The 18,005-nt window shown below is 45.4% G+C and overlaps 22 non-coding genes and 3 pseudogenes across 22 annotated transcripts; 12 read left to right on the top strand and 13 right to left on the bottom strand.

The window, feature by feature from the left end:
• Window positions 1-526: 526 nt before the first annotated feature.
• Window positions 527-645, bottom strand: LOC134621665 (5S ribosomal RNA). The gene has a single exon (XR_010092413.1). It is a non-coding gene; the product is annotated as a 5S ribosomal RNA (ribosomal RNA).
• Window positions 646-1,002: 357 nt separating this feature from the next.
• Window positions 1,003-1,121, top strand: LOC134621864 (5S ribosomal RNA). Its single transcript, XR_010092580.1, has one exon. It is a non-coding gene; the product is annotated as a 5S ribosomal RNA (ribosomal RNA).
• Window positions 1,122-1,969: 848 nt separating this feature from the next.
• LOC134621662 (5S ribosomal RNA) lies at window positions 1,970-2,088 on the bottom strand. The gene has a single exon (XR_010092411.1). It is a non-coding gene; the product is annotated as a 5S ribosomal RNA (ribosomal RNA).
• Window positions 2,089-2,445: 357 nt separating this feature from the next.
• Window positions 2,446-2,564, top strand: LOC134621863 (5S ribosomal RNA). The gene has a single exon (XR_010092579.1). It is a non-coding gene; the product is annotated as a 5S ribosomal RNA (ribosomal RNA).
• An 848-nt stretch (window positions 2,565-3,412) lies between these two features.
• On the bottom strand, window positions 3,413-3,531 carry LOC134622248 (5S ribosomal RNA). The gene has a single exon (XR_010092945.1). It is a non-coding gene; the product is annotated as a 5S ribosomal RNA (ribosomal RNA).
• Window positions 3,532-3,888: 357 nt separating this feature from the next.
• Window positions 3,889-4,007, top strand: LOC134622154 (5S ribosomal RNA). Its single transcript, XR_010092857.1, has one exon. It is a non-coding gene; the product is annotated as a 5S ribosomal RNA (ribosomal RNA).
• An 848-nt stretch (window positions 4,008-4,855) lies between these two features.
• LOC134621579 (5S ribosomal RNA) lies at window positions 4,856-4,974 on the bottom strand. Its single transcript, XR_010092331.1, has one exon. It is a non-coding gene; the product is annotated as a 5S ribosomal RNA (ribosomal RNA).
• Window positions 4,975-5,331: 357 nt separating this feature from the next.
• On the top strand, window positions 5,332-5,450 carry LOC134622145 (5S ribosomal RNA). Its single transcript, XR_010092848.1, has one exon. It is a non-coding gene; the product is annotated as a 5S ribosomal RNA (ribosomal RNA).
• Window positions 5,451-6,298: 848 nt separating this feature from the next.
• LOC134621578 (5S ribosomal RNA) lies at window positions 6,299-6,417 on the bottom strand. The gene has a single exon (XR_010092330.1). It is a non-coding gene; the product is annotated as a 5S ribosomal RNA (ribosomal RNA).
• Window positions 6,418-6,774: 357 nt separating this feature from the next.
• LOC134621862 (5S ribosomal RNA) lies at window positions 6,775-6,893 on the top strand. Its single transcript, XR_010092578.1, has one exon. It is a non-coding gene; the product is annotated as a 5S ribosomal RNA (ribosomal RNA).
• Window positions 6,894-7,741: 848 nt separating this feature from the next.
• Window positions 7,742-7,860, bottom strand: LOC134621577 (5S ribosomal RNA). The gene has a single exon (XR_010092329.1). It is a non-coding gene; the product is annotated as a 5S ribosomal RNA (ribosomal RNA).
• Window positions 7,861-8,217: 357 nt separating this feature from the next.
• LOC134622144 (5S ribosomal RNA) lies at window positions 8,218-8,336 on the top strand. The gene has a single exon (XR_010092847.1). It is a non-coding gene; the product is annotated as a 5S ribosomal RNA (ribosomal RNA).
• Window positions 8,337-9,184: 848 nt separating this feature from the next.
• On the bottom strand, window positions 9,185-9,303 carry LOC134621576 (5S ribosomal RNA). The gene has a single exon (XR_010092328.1). It is a non-coding gene; the product is annotated as a 5S ribosomal RNA (ribosomal RNA).
• A 357-nt stretch (window positions 9,304-9,660) lies between these two features.
• On the top strand, window positions 9,661-9,779 carry LOC134621861 (5S ribosomal RNA). The gene has a single exon (XR_010092577.1). It is a non-coding gene; the product is annotated as a 5S ribosomal RNA (ribosomal RNA).
• An 848-nt stretch (window positions 9,780-10,627) lies between these two features.
• LOC134622247 (5S ribosomal RNA) lies at window positions 10,628-10,746 on the bottom strand. The gene has a single exon (XR_010092944.1). It is a non-coding gene; the product is annotated as a 5S ribosomal RNA (ribosomal RNA).
• Window positions 10,747-11,103: 357 nt separating this feature from the next.
• Window positions 11,104-11,222, top strand: LOC134621859 (5S ribosomal RNA). The gene has a single exon (XR_010092575.1). It is a non-coding gene; the product is annotated as a 5S ribosomal RNA (ribosomal RNA).
• An 848-nt stretch (window positions 11,223-12,070) lies between these two features.
• LOC134621575 (5S ribosomal RNA) lies at window positions 12,071-12,189 on the bottom strand. The gene has a single exon (XR_010092327.1). It is a non-coding gene; the product is annotated as a 5S ribosomal RNA (ribosomal RNA).
• Window positions 12,190-12,546: 357 nt separating this feature from the next.
• LOC134621858 (5S ribosomal RNA) lies at window positions 12,547-12,665 on the top strand. The gene has a single exon (XR_010092574.1). It is a non-coding gene; the product is annotated as a 5S ribosomal RNA (ribosomal RNA).
• An 848-nt stretch (window positions 12,666-13,513) lies between these two features.
• On the bottom strand, window positions 13,514-13,632 carry LOC134621574 (5S ribosomal RNA). The gene has a single exon (XR_010092326.1). It is a non-coding gene; the product is annotated as a 5S ribosomal RNA (ribosomal RNA).
• Window positions 13,633-13,989: 357 nt separating this feature from the next.
• On the top strand, window positions 13,990-14,108 carry LOC134621857 (5S ribosomal RNA). The gene has a single exon (XR_010092573.1). It is a non-coding gene; the product is annotated as a 5S ribosomal RNA (ribosomal RNA).
• Window positions 14,109-14,956: 848 nt separating this feature from the next.
• LOC134621809 (5S ribosomal RNA) lies at window positions 14,957-15,077 on the bottom strand (annotated as a pseudogene).
• Window positions 15,078-15,434: 357 nt separating this feature from the next.
• LOC134621855 (5S ribosomal RNA) lies at window positions 15,435-15,553 on the top strand. Its single transcript, XR_010092572.1, has one exon. It is a non-coding gene; the product is annotated as a 5S ribosomal RNA (ribosomal RNA).
• Window positions 15,554-16,385: 832 nt separating this feature from the next.
• On the bottom strand, window positions 16,386-16,506 carry LOC134621800 (5S ribosomal RNA; annotated as a pseudogene).
• A 357-nt stretch (window positions 16,507-16,863) lies between these two features.
• LOC134621854 (5S ribosomal RNA) lies at window positions 16,864-16,982 on the top strand. Its single transcript, XR_010092571.1, has one exon. It is a non-coding gene; the product is annotated as a 5S ribosomal RNA (ribosomal RNA).
• An 848-nt stretch (window positions 16,983-17,830) lies between these two features.
• Window positions 17,831-17,951, bottom strand: LOC134621799 (5S ribosomal RNA; annotated as a pseudogene).
• Between the last annotated feature and the right edge of the window lie 54 nt (window positions 17,952-18,005).

Below are 18,005 nucleotides of genomic sequence, written 5' to 3'. Positions count from 1 at the left end.
TAAATGCGCATCAATGTGATACCCTGAGGAGGGAACACGATATCATGGAGTTTCTAACATGGAGCAAGGTGAAGGTGATGCTACTATCCAGGACAGCCCCTGCTTAGCTTCAGAGGTCAGATGAGTTCAGGCGTGGTATGGCCGTAAGTGAGAGGCTTCCTCGACAACGGGGTTCATGTAGATACTGTAACCCATTTTGTTGTGATTTAAAAAACAATTTAGAGTGAAGGATATTGATTGGTTTCTATTTTTTTTAATACCTGCACATGACAGCACAGCTGTAATGCATACTCAATGCTGCAAACTTCACGTCATAAACATTTGTGAGTGTGTGCACAAAAACATCTACAGGTGCTCTGTGCATGTACAGTGATATTGATATAACGCTTGAAGATTTTGACATTACTACATCAGTGGGAGAGCTCTTTGCGCAAGACTCACTAACCATCCTATTAGAAAATGAGCTAAAAGAGTGCCTCAGATTCGTTTCAATATTTAAACTGTCATTTGCGTGTTGAAGTGCAAAAGCTTACAGCACCCGGTATTCCCAGGCAGTCACCCATCCAAGTACTGACCAGGCCCGGCCCTGCTTGGCTGCCGAGATCAGACGAGATCGGGCGTGTTCAGGGCGGTATGGCCGTAAGCGAGGGAACGCTTCAGAAACAGCCTTTTTATACATGCTGTGATGACACAGTCATGCTTACGTTTTCATGTTCTGTATACAAGCTGAATTCTCCAAACCGCAAAAATGTTGGACTTCCAAATGGTCCTAACACACTGTGTGCTCGCTGTCACTTTAACACTGTGCTGTGAGAACCTAACATGTGTTATTATCGTGATGTTACTGCGGGAAAAGCATTTTTGCAGCTCAATGTTGAAGCTGCAGTTAACAACAAAGGTTTGCATGTTCTCGCTGTAACACATGAAGTTTAGCACAATACTATAGTTTAAACGCTGTGACATTTGCAGCCTATAAAAGGTCTTTTATAGCGGGCTTCACTCGCTTACGGCCATACCACCCTGAACACGCCCGATCTCGTCTGATCTCGGAAGCTAAGCAGGGTCGGGCCTGGTCAGTACTTGGATGGGAGACCGCCTGGGAATACCAGGTGCTGTAAGCTTTTGCACTTCAACACACAAACGGCAGAGGGCGCTGCTGCTCACTCAGTGGAGGCAGCTTCAGGAAAGGCTTCGTGACAACGCTCCTGATTGCCTTTCGCTTTTGTGTAAAACAAAAAAATAACAAGAACGAAATATTTAGGAAATGCACAAACTTATTTATTCCGTAAATGCAGAAAATGTCTATGGCTAGTCCGTCTGGGCTCAGTAGTGAGGAACTTGTTAACCTTGTAGTGTGCAGCAGGCACAGTGTCCACCTGACACCCATGAGCAACGAGTTTTAATTCTTATTGGCTGCTGGCTGCGGTCCCGAAGAATACTGCGTAAATGCGCATCAATGTGATACCCTGAGGAGGGAACACGATATCATGGAGTTTCTAACATGGAGCAAGGTGAAGGTGATGCTACTATCCAGGACAGCCCCTGCTTAGCTTCAGAGGTCAGATGAGTTCAGGCGTGGTATGGCCGTAAGTGAGAGGCTTCCTCGACAACGGGGTTCATGTAGATACTGTAACCCATTTTGTTGTGATTTAAAAAACAATTTAGAGTGAAGGATATTGATTGGTTTCTATTTTTTTTAATACCTGCACATGACAGCACAGCTGTAATGCATACTCAATGCTGCAAACTTCACGTCATAAACATTTGTGAGTGTGTGCACAAAAACATCTACAGGTGCTCTGTGCATGTACAGTGATATTGATATAACGCTTGAAGATTTTGACATTACTACATCAGTGGGAGAGCTCTTTGCGCAAGACTCACTAACCATCCTATTAGAAAATGAGCTAAAAGAGTGCCTCAGATTCGTTTCAATATTTAAACTGTCATTTGCGTGTTGAAGTGCAAAAGCTTACAGCACCCGGTATTCCCAGGCAGTCACCCATCCAAGTACTGACCAGGCCCGGCCCTGCTTGGCTGCCGAGATCAGACGAGATCGGGCGTGTTCAGGGCGGTATGGCCGTAAGCGAGGGAACGCTTCAGAAACAGCCTTTTTATACATGCTGTGATGACACAGTCATGCTTACGTTTTCATGTTCTGTATACAAGCTGAATTCTCCAAACCGCAAAAATGTTGGACTTCCAAATGGTCCTAACACACTGTGTGCTCGCTGTCACTTTAACACTGTGCTGTGAGAACCTAACATGTGTTATTATCGTGATGTTACTGCGGGAAAAGCATTTTTGCAGCTCAATGTTGAAGCTGCAGTTAACAACAAAGGTTTGCATGTTCTCGCTGTAACACATGAAGTTTAGCACAATACTATAGTTTAAACGCTGTGACATTTGCAGCCTATAAAAGGTCTTTTATAGCGGGCTTCACTCGCTTACGGCCATACCACCCTGAACACGCCCGATCTCGTCTGATCTCGGAAGCTAAGCAGGGTCGGGCCTGGTCAGTACTTGGATGGGAGACCGCCTGGGAATACCAGGTGCTGTAAGCTTTTGCACTTCAACACACAAACGGCAGAGGGCGCTGCTGCTCACTCAGTGGAGGCAGCTTCAGGAAAGGCTTCGTGACAACGCTCCTGATTGCCTTTCGCTTTTGTGTAAAACAAAAAAACAACAAGAACGAAATATTTAGGAAATGCACAAACTTATTTATTCCGTAAATGCAGAAAATGTCTATGGCTAGTCCGTCTGGGCTCAGTAGTGAGGAACTTGTTAACCTTGTAGTGTGCAGCAGGCACAGTGTCCACCTGACACCCATGAGCAACGAGTTTTAATTCTTATTGGCTGCTGGCTGCGGTCCCGAAGAATACTGCGTAAATGCGCATCAATGTGATACCCTGAGGAGGGAACACGATATCATGGAGTTTCTAACATGGAGCAAGGTGAAGGTGATGCTACTATCCAGGACAGCCCCTGCTTAGCTTCAGAGGTCAGATGAGTTCAGGCGTGGTATGGCCGTAAGTGAGAGGCTTCCTCGACAACGGGGTTCATGTAGATACTGTAACCCATTTTGTTGTGATTTAAAAAACAATTTAGAGTGAAGGATATTGATTGGTTTCTATTTTTTTTAATACCTGCACATGACAGCACAGCTGTAATGCATACTCAATGCTGCAAACTTCACGTCATAAACATTTGTGAGTGTGTGCACAAAAACATCTACAGGTGCTCTGTGCATGTACAGTGATATTGATATAACGCTTGAAGATTTTGACATTACTACATCAGTGGGAGAGCTCTTTGCGCAAGACTCACTAACCATCCTATTAGAAAATGAGCTAAAAGAGTGCCTCAGATTCGTTTCAATATTTAAACTGTCATTTGCGTGTTGAAGTGCAAAAGCTTACAGCACCCGGTATTCCCAGGCGGTCACCCATCCAAGTACTGACCAGGCCCGGCCCTGCTTGGCTGCCGAGATCAGACGAGATCGGGCGTGTTCAGGGCGGTATGGCCGTAAGCGAGGGAACGCTTCAGAAACAGCCTTTTTATACATGCTGTGATGACACAGTCATGCTTACGTTTTCATGTTCTGTATACAAGCTGAATTCTCCAAACCGCAAAAATGTTGGACTTCCAAATGGTCCTAACACACTGTGTGCTCGCTGTCACTTTAACACTGTGCTGTGAGAACCTAACATGTGTTATTATCGTGATGTTACTGCGGGAAAAGCATTTTTGCAGCTCAATGTTGAAGCTGCAGTTAACAACAAAGGTTTGCATGTTCTCGCTGTAACACATGAAGTTTAGCACAATACTATAGTTTAAACGCTGTGACATTTGCAGCCTATAAAAGGTCTTTTATAGCGGGCTTCACTCGCTTACGGCCATACCACCCTGAACACGCCCGATCTCGTCTGATCTCGGAAGCTAAGCAGGGTCAGGCCTGGTCAGTACTTGGATGGGAGACCGCCTGGGAATACCAGGTGCTGTAAGCTTTTGCACTTCAACACACAAACGGCAGAGGGCGCTGCTGCTCACTCAGTGGAGGCAGCTTCAGGAAAGGCTTCGTGACAACGCTCCTGATTGCCTTTCGCTTTTGTGTAAAACAAAAAAACAACAAGAACGAAATATTTAGGAAATGCACAAACTTATTTATTCCGTAAATGCAGAAAATGTCTATGGCTAGTCCGTCTGGGCTCAGTAGTGAGGAACTTGTTAACCTTGTAGTGTGCAGCAGGCACAGTGTCCACCTGACACCCATGAGCAACGAGTTTTAATTCTTATTGGCTGCTGGCTGCGGTCCCGAAGAATACTGCGTAAATGCGCATCAATGTGATACCCTGAGCAGGGAACACGATATCATGGAGTTTCTAACATGGAGCAAGGTGAAGGTGATGCTACTATCCAGGACAGCCCCTGCTTAGCTTCAGAGGTCAGATGAGCTCAGGCGTGGTATGGCCGTAAGTGAGAGGCTTCCTCGACAACGGGGTTCATGTAGATACTGTAACCCATTTTGTTGTGATTTAAAAAACAATTTAGAGTGAAGGATATTGATTGGTTTCTATTTTTTTTAATACCTGCACATGACAGCACAGCTGTAATGCATACTCAATGCTGCAAACTTCACGTCATAAACATTTGTGAGTGTGTGCACAAAAACATCTACAGGTGCTCTGTGCATGTACAGTGATATTGATATAACGCTTGAAGATTTTGACATTACTACATCAGTGGGAGAGCTCTTTGCGCAAGACTCACTAACCATCCTATTAGAAAATGAGCTAAAAGAGTGCCTCAGATTCGTTTCAATATTTAAACTGTCATTTGCGTGTTGAAGTGCAAAAGCTTACAGCACCCGGTATTCCCGGGCGGTCACCCATCCAAGTACTGACCAGGCCCGGCCCTGCTTGGCTGCCGAGATCAGACGAGATCGGGCGTGTTCAGGGCGGTATGGCCGTAAGCGAGGGAACGCTTCAGAAACAGCCTTTTTATACATGCTGTGATGACACAGTCATGCTTACGTTTTCATGTTCTGTATACAAGCTGAATTCTCCAAACCGCAAAAATGTTGGACTTCCAAATGGTCCTAACACACTGTGTGCTCGCTGTCACTTTAACACTGTGCTGTGAGAACCTAACATGTGTTATTATCGTGATGTTACTGCGGGAAAAGCATTTTTGCAGCTCAATGTTGAAGCTGCAGTTAACAACAAAGGTTTGCATGTTCTCGCTGTAACACATGAAGTTTAGCACAATACTATAGTTTAAACGCTGTGACATTTGCAGCCTATAAAAGGTCTTTTATAGCGGGCTTCACTCGCTTACGGCCATACCACCCTGAACACGCCCGATCTTGTCTGATCTCGGAAGCTAAGCAGGGTCGGGCCTGGTCAGTACTTGGATGGGAGACCGCCTGGGAATACCAGGTGCTGTAAGCTTTTGCACTTCAACACACAAACGGCAGAGGGCGCTGCTGCTCACTCAGTGGAGGCAGCTTCAGGAAAGGCTTCGTGACAACGCTCCTGATTGCCTTTCGCTTTTGTGTAAAACAAAAAAACAACAAGAACGAAATATTTAGGAAATGCACAAACTTATTTATTCCGTAAATGCAGAAAATGTCTATGGCTAGTCCGTCTGGGCTCAGTAGTGAGGAACTTGTTAACCTTGTAGTGTGCAGCAGGCACAGTGTCCACCTGACACCCATGAGCAACGAGTTTTAATTCTTATTGGCTGCTGGCTGCGGTCCCGAAGAATACTGCGTAAATGCGCATCAATGTGATACCCTGAGGAGGGACCACGATATCATGGAGTTTCTAACATGGAGCAAGGTGAAGGTGATGCTACTATCCAGGACAGCCCCTGCTTAGCTTCAGAGGTCAGATGAGCTCAGGCGTGGTATGGCCGTAAGTGAGAGGCTTCCTCGACAACGGGGTTCATGTAGATACTGTAACCCATTTTGTTGTGATTTAAAAAACAATTTAGAGTGAAGGATATTGATTGGTTTCTATTTTTTTTAATACCTGCACATGACAGCACAGCTGTAATGCATACTCAATGCTGCAAACTTCACGTCATAAACATTTGTGAGTGTGTGCACAAAAACATCTACAGGTGCTCTGTGCATGTACAGTGATATTGATATAACGCTTGAAGATTTTGACATTACTACATCAGTGGGAGAGCTCTTTGCGCAAGACTCACTAACCATCCTATTAGAAAATGAGCTAAAAGAGTGCCTCAGATTCGTTTCAATATTTAAACTGTCATTTGCGTGTTGAAGTGCAAAAGCTTACAGCACCCGGTATTCCCGGGCGGTCACCCATCCAAGTACTGACCAGGCCCGGCCCTGCTTGGCTGCCGAGATCAGACGAGATCGGGCGTGTTCAGGGCGGTATGGCCGTAAGCGAGGGAACGCTTCAGAAACAGCCTTTTTATACATGCTGTGATGACACAGTCATGCTTACGTTTTCATGTTCTGTATACAAGCTGAATTCTCCAAACCGCAAAAATGTTGGACTTCCAAATGGTCCTAACACACTGTGTGCTCGCTGTCACTTTAACACTGTGCTGTGAGAACCTAACATGTGTTATTATCGTGATGTTACTGCGGGAAAAGCATTTTTGCAGCTCAATGTTGAAGCTGCAGTTAACAACAAAGGTTTGCATGTTCTCGCTGTAACACATGAAGTTTAGCACAATACTATAGTTTAAACGCTGTGACATTTGCAGCCTATAAAAGGTCTTTTATAGCGGGCTTCACTGGCTTACGGCCATACCACCCTGAACACGCCCGATCTCGTCTGATCTCGGAAGCTAAGCAGGGTCGGGCCTGGTCAGTACTTGGATGGGAGACCGCCTGGGAATACCAGGTGCTGTAAGCTTTTGCACTTCAACACACAAACGGCAGAGGGCGCTGCTGCTCACTCAGTGGAGGCAGCTTCAGGAAAGGCTTCGTGACAACGCTCCTGATTGCCTTTCGCTTTTGTGTAAAACAAAAAAACAACAAGAACGAAATATTTAGGAAATGCACAAACTTATTTATTCCGTAAATGCAGAAAATGTCTATGGCTAGTCCGTCTGGGCTCAGTAGTGAGGAACTTGTTAACCTTGTAGTGTGCAGCAGGCACAGTGTCCACCTGACACCCATGAGCAACGAGTTTTAATTCTTATTGGCTGCTGGCTGCGGTCCCGAAGAATACTGCGTAAATGCGCATCAATGTGATACCCTGAGGAGGGAACACGATATCATGGAGTTTCTAACATGGAGCAAGGTGAAGGTGATGCTACTATCCAGGACAGCCCCTGCTTAGCTTCAGAGGTCAGATGAGCTCAGGCGTGGTATGGCCGTAAGTGAGAGGCTTCCTCGACAACGGGGTTCATGTAGATACTGTAACCCATTTTGTTGTGATTTAAAAAACAATTTAGAGTGAAGGATATTGATTGGTTTCTATTTTTTTTAATACCTGCACATGACAGCACAGCTGTAATGCATACTCAATGCTGCAAACTTCACGTCATAAACATTTGTGAGTGTGTGCACAAAAACATCTACAGGTGCTCTGTGCATGTACAGTGATATTGATATAACGCTTGAAGATTTTGACATTACTACATCAGTGGGAGAGCTCTTTGCGCAAGACTCACTAACCATCCTATTAGAAAATGAGCTAAAAGAGTGCCTCAGATTCGTTTCAATATTTAAACTGTCATTTGCGTGTTGAAGTGCAAAAGCTTACAGCACCCGGTATTCCCGGGCGGTCACCCATCCAAGTACTGACCAGGCCCGGCCCTGCTTGGCTGCCGAGATCAGACGAGATCGGGCGTGTTCAGGGCGGTATGGCCGTAAGCGAGGGAACGCTTCAGAAACAGCCTTTTTATACATGCTGTGATGACACAGTCATGCTTACGTTTTCATGTTCTGTATACAAGCTGAATTCTCCAAACCGCAAAAATGTTGGACTTCCAAATGGTCCTAACACACTGTGTGCTCGCTGTCACTTTAACACTGTGCTGTGAGAACCTAACATGTGTTATTATCGTGATGTTACTGCGGGAAAAGCATTTTTGCAGCTCAATGTTGAAGCTGCAGTTAACAACAAAGGTTTGCATGTTCTCGCTGTAACACATGAAGTTTAGCACAATACTATAGTTTAAACGCTGTGACATTTGCAGCCTATAAAAGGTCTTTTATAGCGGGCTTCACTGGCTTACGGCCATACCACCCTGAACACGCCCGATCTTGTCTGATCTCGGAAGCTAAGCAGGGTCGGGCCTGGTCAGTACTTGGATGGGAGACCGCCTGGGAATACCAGGTGCTGTAAGCTTTTGCACTTCAACACACAAACGGCAGAGGGCGCTGCTGCTCACTCAGTGGAGGCAGCTTCAGGAAAGGCTTCGTGACAACGCTCCTGATTGCCTTTCGCTTTTGTGTAAAACAAAAAAACAACAAGAACGAAATATTTAGGAAATGCACAAACTTATTTATTCCGTAAATGCAGAAAATGTCTATGGCTAGTCCGTCTGGGCTCAGTAGTGAGGAACTTGTTAACCTTGTAGTGTGCAGCAGGCACAGTGTCCACCTGACACCCATGAGCAACGAGTTTTAATTCTTATTGGCTGCTGGCTGCGGTCCCGAAGAATACTGCGTAAATGCGCATCAATGTGATACCCTGAGGAGGGACCACGATATCATGGAGTTTCTAACATGGAGCAAGGTGAAGGTGATGCTACTATCCAGGACAGCCCCTGCTTAGCTTCAGAGGTCAGATGAGCTCAGGCGTGGTATGGCCGTAAGTGAGAGGCTTCCTCGACAACGGGGTTCATGTAGATACTGTAACCCATTTTGTTGTGATTTAAAAAACAATTTAGAGTGAAGGATATTGATTGGTTTCTATTTTTTTTAATACCTGCACATGACAGCACAGCTGTAATGCATACTCAATGCTGCAAACTTCACGTCATAAACATTTGTGAGTGTGTGCACAAAAACATCTACAGGTGCTCTGTGCATGTACAGTGATATTGATATAACGCTTGAAGATTTTGACATTACTACATCAGTGGGAGAGCTCTTTGCGCAAGACTCACTAACCATCCTATTAGAAAATGAGCTAAAAGAGTGCCTCAGATTCGTTTCAATATTTAAACTGTCATTTGCGTGTTGAAGTGCAAAAGCTTACAGCACCCGGTATTCCCGGGCGGTCACCCATCCAAGTACTGACCAGGCCCGGCCCTGCTTGGCTGCCGAGATCAGACGAGATCGGGCGTGTTCAGGGCGGTATGGCCGTAAGCGAGGGAACGCTTCAGAAACAGCCTTTTTATACATGCTGTGATGACACAGTCATGCTTACGTTTTCATGTTCTGTATACAAGCTGAATTCTCCAAACCGCAAAAATGTTGGACTTCCAAATGGTCCTAACACACTGTGTGCTCGCTGTCACTTTAACACTGTGCTGTGAGAACCTAACATGTGTTATTATCGTGATGTTACTGCGGGAAAAGCATTTTTGCAGCTCAATGTTGAAGCTGCAGTTAACAACAAAGGTTTGCATGTTCTCGCTGTAACACATGAAGTTTAGCACAATACTATAGTTTAAACGCTGTGACATTTGCAGCCTATAAAAGGTCTTTTATAGCGGGCTTCACTCGCTTACGGCCATACCACCCTGAACACGCCCGATCTCGTCTGATCTCGGAAGCTAAGCAGGGTCGGGCCTGGTCAGTACTTGGATGGGAGACCGCCTGGGAATACCAGGTGCTGTAAGCTTTTGCACTTCAACACACAAACGGCAGAGGGCGCTGCTGCTCACTCAGTGGAGGCAGCTTCAGGAAAGGCTTCGTGACAACGCTCCTGATTGCCTTTCGCTTTTGTGTAAAACAAAAAAACAACAAGAACGAAATATTTAGGAAATGCACAAACTTATTTATTCCGTAAATGCAGAAAATGTCTATGGCTAGTCCGTCTGGGCTCAGTAGTGAGGAACTTGTTAACCTTGTAGTGTGCAGCAGGCACAGTGTCCACCTGACACCCATGAGCAACGAGTTTTAATTCTTATTGGCTGCTGGCTGCGGTCCCGAAGAATACTGCGTAAATGCGCATCAATGTGATACCCTGAGGAGGGAACACGATATCATGGAGTTTCTAACATGGAGCAAGGTGAAGGTGATGCTACTATCCAGGACAGCCCCTGCTTAGCTTCAGAGGTCAGATGAGTTCAGGCGTGGTATGGCCGTAAGTGAGAGGCTTCCTCGACAACGGGGTTCATGTAGATACTGTAACCCATTTTGTTGTGATTTAAAAAACAATTTAGAGTGAAGGATATTGATTGGTTTCTATTTTTTTTAATACCTGCACATGACAGCACAGCTGTAATGCATACTCAATGCTGCAAACTTCACGTCATAAACATTTGTGAGTGTGTGCACAAAAACATCTACAGGTGCTCTGTGCATGTACAGTGATATTGATATAACGCTTGAAGATTTTGACATTACTACATCAGTGGGAGAGCTCTTTGCGCAAGACTCACTAACCATCCTATTAGAAAATGAGCTAAAAGAGTGCCTCAGATTCGTTTCAATATTTAAACTGTCATTTGCGTGTTGAAGTGCAGAAGCTTACAGCACCCGGTATTCCCAGGCGGTCACCCATCCAAGTACTGACCAGGCCCGGCCCTGCTTGGCTGCCGAGATCAGACGAGATCGGGCGTGTTCAGGGCGGTATGGCCGTAAGCGAGGGAACGCTTCAGAAACAGCCTTTTTATACATGCTGTGATGACACAGTCATGCTTACGTTTTCATGTTCTGTATACAAGCTGAATTCTCCAAACCGCAAAAATGTTGGACTTCCAAATGGTCCTAACACACTGTGTGCTCGCTGTCACTTTAACACTGTGCTGTGAGAACCTAACATGTGTTATTATCGTGATGTTACTGCGGGAAAAGCATTTTTGCAGCTCAATGTTGAAGCTGCAGTTAACAACAAAGGTTTGCATGTTCTCGCTGTAACACATGAAGTTTAGCACAATACTATAGTTTAAACGCTGTGACATTTGCAGCCTATAAAAGGTCTTTTATAGCGGGCTTCACTCGCTTACGGCCATACCACCCTGAACACGCCCGATCTCGTCTGATCTCGGAAGCTAAGCAGGGTCGGGCCTGGTCAGTACTTGGATGGGAGACCGCCTGGGAATACCAGGTGCTGTAAGCTTTTGCACTTCAACACACAAACGGCAGAGGGCGCTGCTGCTCACTCAGTGGAGGCAGCTTCAGGAAAGGCTTCGTGACAACGCTCCTGATTGCCTTTCGCTTTTGTGTAAAACAAAAAAACAACAAGAACGAAATATTTAGGAAATGCACAAACTTATTTATTCCGTAAATGCAGAAAATGTCTATGGCTAGTCCGTCTGGGCTCAGTAGTGAGGAACTTGTTAACCTTGTAGTGTGCAGCAGGCACAGTGTCCACCTGACACCCATGAGCAACGAGTTTTAATTCTTATTGGCTGCTGGCTGCGGTCCCGAAGAATACTGCGTAAATGCGCATCAATGTGATACCCTGAGCAGGGAACACGATATCATGGAGTTTCTAACATGGAGCAAGGTGAAGGTGATGCTACTATCCAGGACAGCCCCTGCTTAGCTTCAGAGGTCAGATGAGCTCAGGCGTGGTATGGCCGTAAGTGAGAGGCTTCCTCGACAACGGGGTTCATGTAGATACTGTAACCCATTTTGTTGTGATTTAAAAAACAATTTAGAGTGAAGGATATTGATTGGTTTCTATTTTTTTTAATACCTGCACATGACAGCACAGCTGTAATGCATACTCAATGCTGCAAACTTCACGTCATAAACATTTGTGAGTGTGTGCACAAAAACATCTACAGGTGCTCTGTGCATGTACAGTGATATTGATATAACGCTTGAAGATTTTGACATTACTACATCAGTGGGAGAGCTCTTTGCGCAAGACTCACTAACCATCCTATTAGAAAATGAGCTAAAAGAGTGCCTCAGATTCGTTTCAATATTTAAACTGTCATTTGCGTGTTGAAGTGCAAAAGCTTACAGCACCCGGTATTCCCGGGCGGTCACCCATCCAAGTACTGACCAGGCCCGGCCCTGCTTGGCTGCCGAGATCAGACGAGATCGGGCGTGTTCAGGGCGGTATGGCCGTAAGCGAGGGAACGCTTCAGAAACAGCCTTTTTATACATGCTGTGATGACACAGTCATGCTTACGTTTTCATGTTCTGTATACAAGCTGAATTCTCCAAACCGCAAAAATGTTGGACTTCCAAATGGTCCTAACACACTGTGTGCTCGCTGTCACTTTAACACTGTGCTGTGAGAACCTAACATGTGTTATTATCGTGATGTTACTGCGGGAAAAGCATTTTTGCAGCTCAATGTTGAAGCTGCAGTTAACAACAAAGGTTTGCATGTTCTCGCTGTAACACATGAAGTTTAGCACAATACTATAGTTTAAACGCTGTGACATTTGCAGCCTATAAAAGGTCTTTTATAGCGGGCTTCACTCGCTTACGGCCATACCACCCTGAACACGCCCGATCTCGTCTGATCTCGGAAGCTAAGCAGGGTCGGGCCTGGTCAGTACTTGGATGGGAGACCGCCTGGGAATACCAGGTGCTGTAAGCTTTTGCACTTCAACACACAAACGGCAGAGGGCGCTGCTGCTCACTCAGTGGAGGCAGCTTCAGGAAAGGCTTCGTGACAACGCTCCTGATTGCCTTTCGCTTTTGTGTAAAACAAAAAAACAACAAGAACGAAATATTTAGGAAATGCACAAACTTATTTATTCCGTAAATGCAGAAAATGTCTATGGCTAGTCCGTCTGGGCTCAGTAGTGAGGAACTTGTTAACCTTGTAGTGTGCAGCAGGCACAGTGTCCACCTGACACCCATGAGCAACGAGTTTTAATTCTTATTGGCTGCTGGCTGCGGTCCCGAAGAATACTGCGTAAATGCGCATCAATGTGATACCCTGAGGAGGGAACACGATATCATGGAGTTTCTAACATGGAGCAAGGTGAAGGTGATGCTACTATCCAGGACAGCCCCTGCTTAGCTTCAGAGGTCAGATGAGCTCAGGCGTGGTATGGCCGTAAGTGAGAGGCTTCCTCGACAACGGGGTTCATGTAGATACTGTAACCCATTTTGTTGTGATTTAAAAAACAATTTAGAGTGAAGGATATTGATTGGTTTCTATTTTTTTTAATACCTGCACATGACAGCACAGCTGTAATGCATACTCAATGCTGCAAACTTCACGTCATAAACATTTGTGAGTGTGTGCACAAAAACATCTACAGGTGCTCTGTGCATGTACAGTGATATTGATATAACGCTTGAAGATTTTGACATTACTACATCAGTGGGAGAGCTCTTTGCGCAAGACTCACTAACCATCCTATTAGAAAATGAGCTAAAAGAGTGCCTCAGATTCGTTTCAATATTTAAACTGTCATTTGCGTGTTGAAGTGCAAAAGCTTACAGCACCCGGTATTCCCGGGCGGTCACCCATCCAAGTACTGACCAGGCCCGGCCCTGCTTGGCTGCCGAGATCAGACGAGATCGGGCGTGTTCAGGGCGGTATGGCCGTAAGCGAGGGAACGCTTCAGAAACAGCCTTTTTATACATGCTGTGATGACACAGTCATGCTTACGTTTTCATGTTCTGTATACAAGCTGAATTCTCCAAACCGCAAAAATGTTGGACTTCCAAATGGTCCTAACACACTGTGTGCTCGCTGTCACTTTAACACTGTGCTGTGAGAACCTAACATGTGTTATTATCGTGATGTTACTGCGGGAAAAGCATTTTTGCAGCTCAATGTTGAAGCTGCAGTTAACAACAAAGGTTTGCATGTTCTCGCTGTAACACATGAAGTTTAGCACAATACTATAGTTTAAACGCTGTGACATTTGCAGCCTATAAAAGGTCTTTTATAGCGGGCTTCACTGGCTTACGGCCATACCACCCTGAACACGCCCGATCTCGTCTGATCTCGGAAGCTAAGCAGGGTCGGGCCTGGTCAGTACTTGGATGGGAGACCGCCTGGGAATACCAGGTGCTGTAAGCTTTTGCACTTCAACACACAAACGGCAGAGGGCGCTGCTGCTCACTCAGTGGAGGCAGCTTCAGGAAAGGCTTCGTGACAACGCTCCTGATTGCCTTTCGCTTTTGTGTAAAACAAAAAAACAACAAGAACGAAATATTTAGGAAATGCACAAACTTATTTATTCCGTAAATGCAGAAAATGTCTATGGCTAGTCCGTCTGGGCTCAGTAGTGAGGAACTTGTTAACCTTGTAGTGTGCAGCAGGCACAGTGTCCACCTGACACCCATGAGCAACGAGTTTTAATTCTTATTGGCTGCTGGCTGCGGTCCCGAAGAATACTGCGTAAATGCGCATCAATGTGATACCCTGAGGAGGGAACACGATATCATGGAGTTTCTAACATGGAGCAAGGTGAAGGTGATGCTACTATCCAGGACAGCCCCTGCTTAGCTTCAGAGGTCAGATGAGTTCAGGCGTGGTATGGCCGTAAGTGAGAGGCTTCCTCGACAACGGGGTTCATGTAGATACTGTAACCCATTTTGTTGTGATTTAAAAAACAATTTAGAGTGAAGGATATTGATTGGTTTCTATTTTTTTTAATACCTGCACATGACAGCACAGCTGTAATGCATACTCAATGCTGCAAACTTCACGTCATAAACATTTGTGAGTGTGTGCACAAAAACATCTACAGGTGCTCTGTGCATGTACAGTGATATTGATATAACGCTTGAAGATTTTGACATTACTACATCAGTGGGAGAGCTCTTTGCGCAAGACTCACTAACCATCCTATTAGAAAATGAGCTAAAAGAGTGCCTCAGATTCGTTTCAATATTTAAACTGTCATTTGCGTGTTGAAGTGCAGAAGCTTACAGCACCCGGTATTCCCAGGCAGTCACCCATCCAAGTACTGACCAGGCCTGCTTGGCTGCTTGGCTGCCGAGATCAGACGAGATCGGGCGTGTTCAGGGCGGTATGGCCGTAAGCGAGGGAACGCTTCAGAAACAGCCTTTTTATACATGCTGTGATGACACAGTCATGCTTACGTTTTCATGTTCTGTATACAAGCTGAATTCTCCAAACCGCAAAAATGTTGGACTTCCAAATGGTCCTAACACACTGTGTGCTCGCTGTCACTTTAACACTGTGCTGTGAGAACCTAACATGTGTTATTATCGTGATGTTACTGCGGGAAAAGCATTTTTGCAGCTCAATGTTGAAGCTGCAGTTAACAACAAAGGTTTGCATGTTCTCGCTGTAACACATGAAGTTTAGCACAATACTATAGTTTAAACGCTGTGACATTTGCAGCCTATAAAAGGTCTTTTATAGCGGGCTTCACTGGCTTACGGCCATACCACCCTGAACACGCCCGATCTCGTCTGATCTCGGAAGCTAAGCAGGGTCGGGCCTGGTCAGTACTTGGATGGGAGACCGCCTGGGAATACCAGGTGCTGTAAGCTTTTGCACTTCAACACACAAACGGCAGAGGGCGCTGCTGCTCACTCAGTGGAGGCAGCTTCAGGAAAGGCTTCGTGACAACGCTCCTGATTGCCTTTCGCTTTTGTGTAAAACAAAAAAACAACAAGAACGAAATATTTAGGAAATGCACAAACTTATTTATTCCGTAAATGCAGAAAATGTCTATGGCTAGTCCGTCTGGGCTCAGTAGTGAGGAACTTGTTAACCTTGTAGTGTGCAGCAGGCACAGTGTCCACCTGACACCCATGAGCAACGAGTTTTAATTCTTATTGGCTGCTGGCTGCGGTCCCGAAGAATACTGCGTAAATGCGCATCAATGTGATACCCTGAGGAGGGAACACGATATCATGGAGTTTCTAACATGGAGCAAGGTGAAGGTGATGCTACTATCCAGGACAGCCCCTGCTTAGCTTCAGAGGTCAGATGAGTTCAGGCGTGGTATGGCCGTAAGTGAGAGGCTTCCTCGACAACGGGGTTCATGTAGATACTGTAACCCAAAAACAATTTAGAGTGAAGGATATTGATTGGTTTCTATTTTTTTTAATACCTGCACATGACAGCACAGCTGTAATGCATACTCAATGCTGCAAACTTCACGTCATAAACATTTGTGAGTGTGTGCACAAAAACATCTACAGGTGCTCTGTGCATGTACAGTGATATTGATATAACGCTTGAAGATTTTGACATTACTACATCAGTGGGAGAGCTCTTTGCGCAAGACTCACTAACCATCCTATTAGAAAATGAGCTAAAAGAGTGCCTCAGATTCGTTTCAATATTTAAACTGTCATTTGCGTGTTGAAGTGCAAAAGCTTACAGCACCCGGTATTCCCAGGCGGTCACCCATCCAAGTACTGACCAGGCCTGCTTGGCTGCTTGGCTGCCGAGATCAGACGAGATCGGGCGTGTTCAGGGCGGTATGGCCGTAAGCGAGGGAACGCTTCAGAAACAGCCTTTTTATACATGCTGTGATGACACAGTCATGCTTACGTTTTCATGTTCTGTATACAAGCTGAATTCTCCAAACCGCAAAAATGTTGGACTTCCAAATGGTCCTAACACACTGTGTGCTCGCTGTCACTTTAACACTGTGCTGTGAGAACCTAACATGTGTTATTATCGTGATGTTACTGCGGGAAAAGCATTTTTGCAGCTCAATGTTGAAGCTGCAGTTAACAACAAAGGTTTGCATGTTCTCGCTGTAACACATGAAGTTTAGCACAATACTATAGTTTAAACGCTGTGACATTTGCAGCCTATAAAAGGTCTTTTATAGCGGGCTTCACTGGCTTACGGCCATACCACCCTGAACACGCCCGATCTCGTCTGATCTCGGAAGCTAAGCAGGGTCGGGCCTGGTCAGTACTTGGATGGGAGACCGCCTGGGAATACCAGGTGCTGTAAGCTTTTGCACTTCAACACACAAACGGCAGAGGGCGCTGCTGCTCACTCAGTGGAGGCAGCTTCAGGAAAGGCTTCGTGACAACGCTCCTGATTGCCTTTCGCTTTTGTGTAAAACAAAAAAACAACAAGAACGAAATATTTAGGAAATGCACAAACTTATTTATTCCGTAAATGCAGAAAATGTCTATGGCTAGTCCGTCTGGGCTCAGTAGTGAGGAACTTGTTAACCTTGTAGTGTGCAGCAGGCACAGTGTCCACCTGACACCCATGAGCAACGAGTTTTAATTCTTATTGGCTGCTGGCTGCGGTCCCGAAGAATACTGCGTAAATGCGCATCAATGCGATACCCTGAGCAGGGAACACGATATCATGGAGTTTGTAACATGGAGCAAGGTGAAGGTGATGCTACTATCCAGGACAGCCCCTGCTTAGCTTCAGAGGTCAGATGAGCTCAGGCGTGGTATGGCCGTAAGTGAGAGGCTTCCTCGACAACGGGGTTCATGTAGATACTGTAACCCATTTTGTTGTGATTTAAAAAACAATTTAGAGTGAAGGATATTGATTGGTTTCTATTTTTTTTAATACCTGCACATGACAGCACAGCTGTAATGCATACTCAATGCTGCAAACTTCACGTCATAAACATTTGTGAGTGTGTGCACAAAAACATCTACAGGTGCTCTGTGCATGTACAGTGATATTGATATAACGCTTGAAGATTTTGACATTACTACATCAGTGGGAGAGCTCTTTGCGCAAGACTCACTAACCATCCTATTAGAAAATGAGCTAAAAGAGTGCCTCAGATTCGTTTCAATATTTAAACTGTCATTTGCGTGTTGAAGTGCAAAAGCTTACAGCACCCGGTATTCCCAGGCGGTCACCCATCCAAGTACTGACCAGGCCTGCTTGGCTGCTTGGCTGCCGAGATCAGACGAGATCGGGCGTGTTCAGGGCGGTATGGCCGTAAGCGAGGGAACGCTTCAGAAACAGCCTTTTTATACATGCTGTGATGACACAGTCATG

The sequence above is a fragment of the Pelmatolapia mariae genome, linkage group LG23 (genome assembly GCF_036321145.2).
Source record: "Pelmatolapia mariae isolate MD_Pm_ZW linkage group LG23, Pm_UMD_F_2, whole genome shotgun sequence".
Taxonomy (NCBI): domain Eukaryota; kingdom Metazoa; phylum Chordata; class Actinopteri; order Cichliformes; family Cichlidae; genus Pelmatolapia; species Pelmatolapia mariae.
Note: the sequence above shows the minus strand (reverse complement) of the source record. Positions and strands in the feature narration are given on the sequence as shown.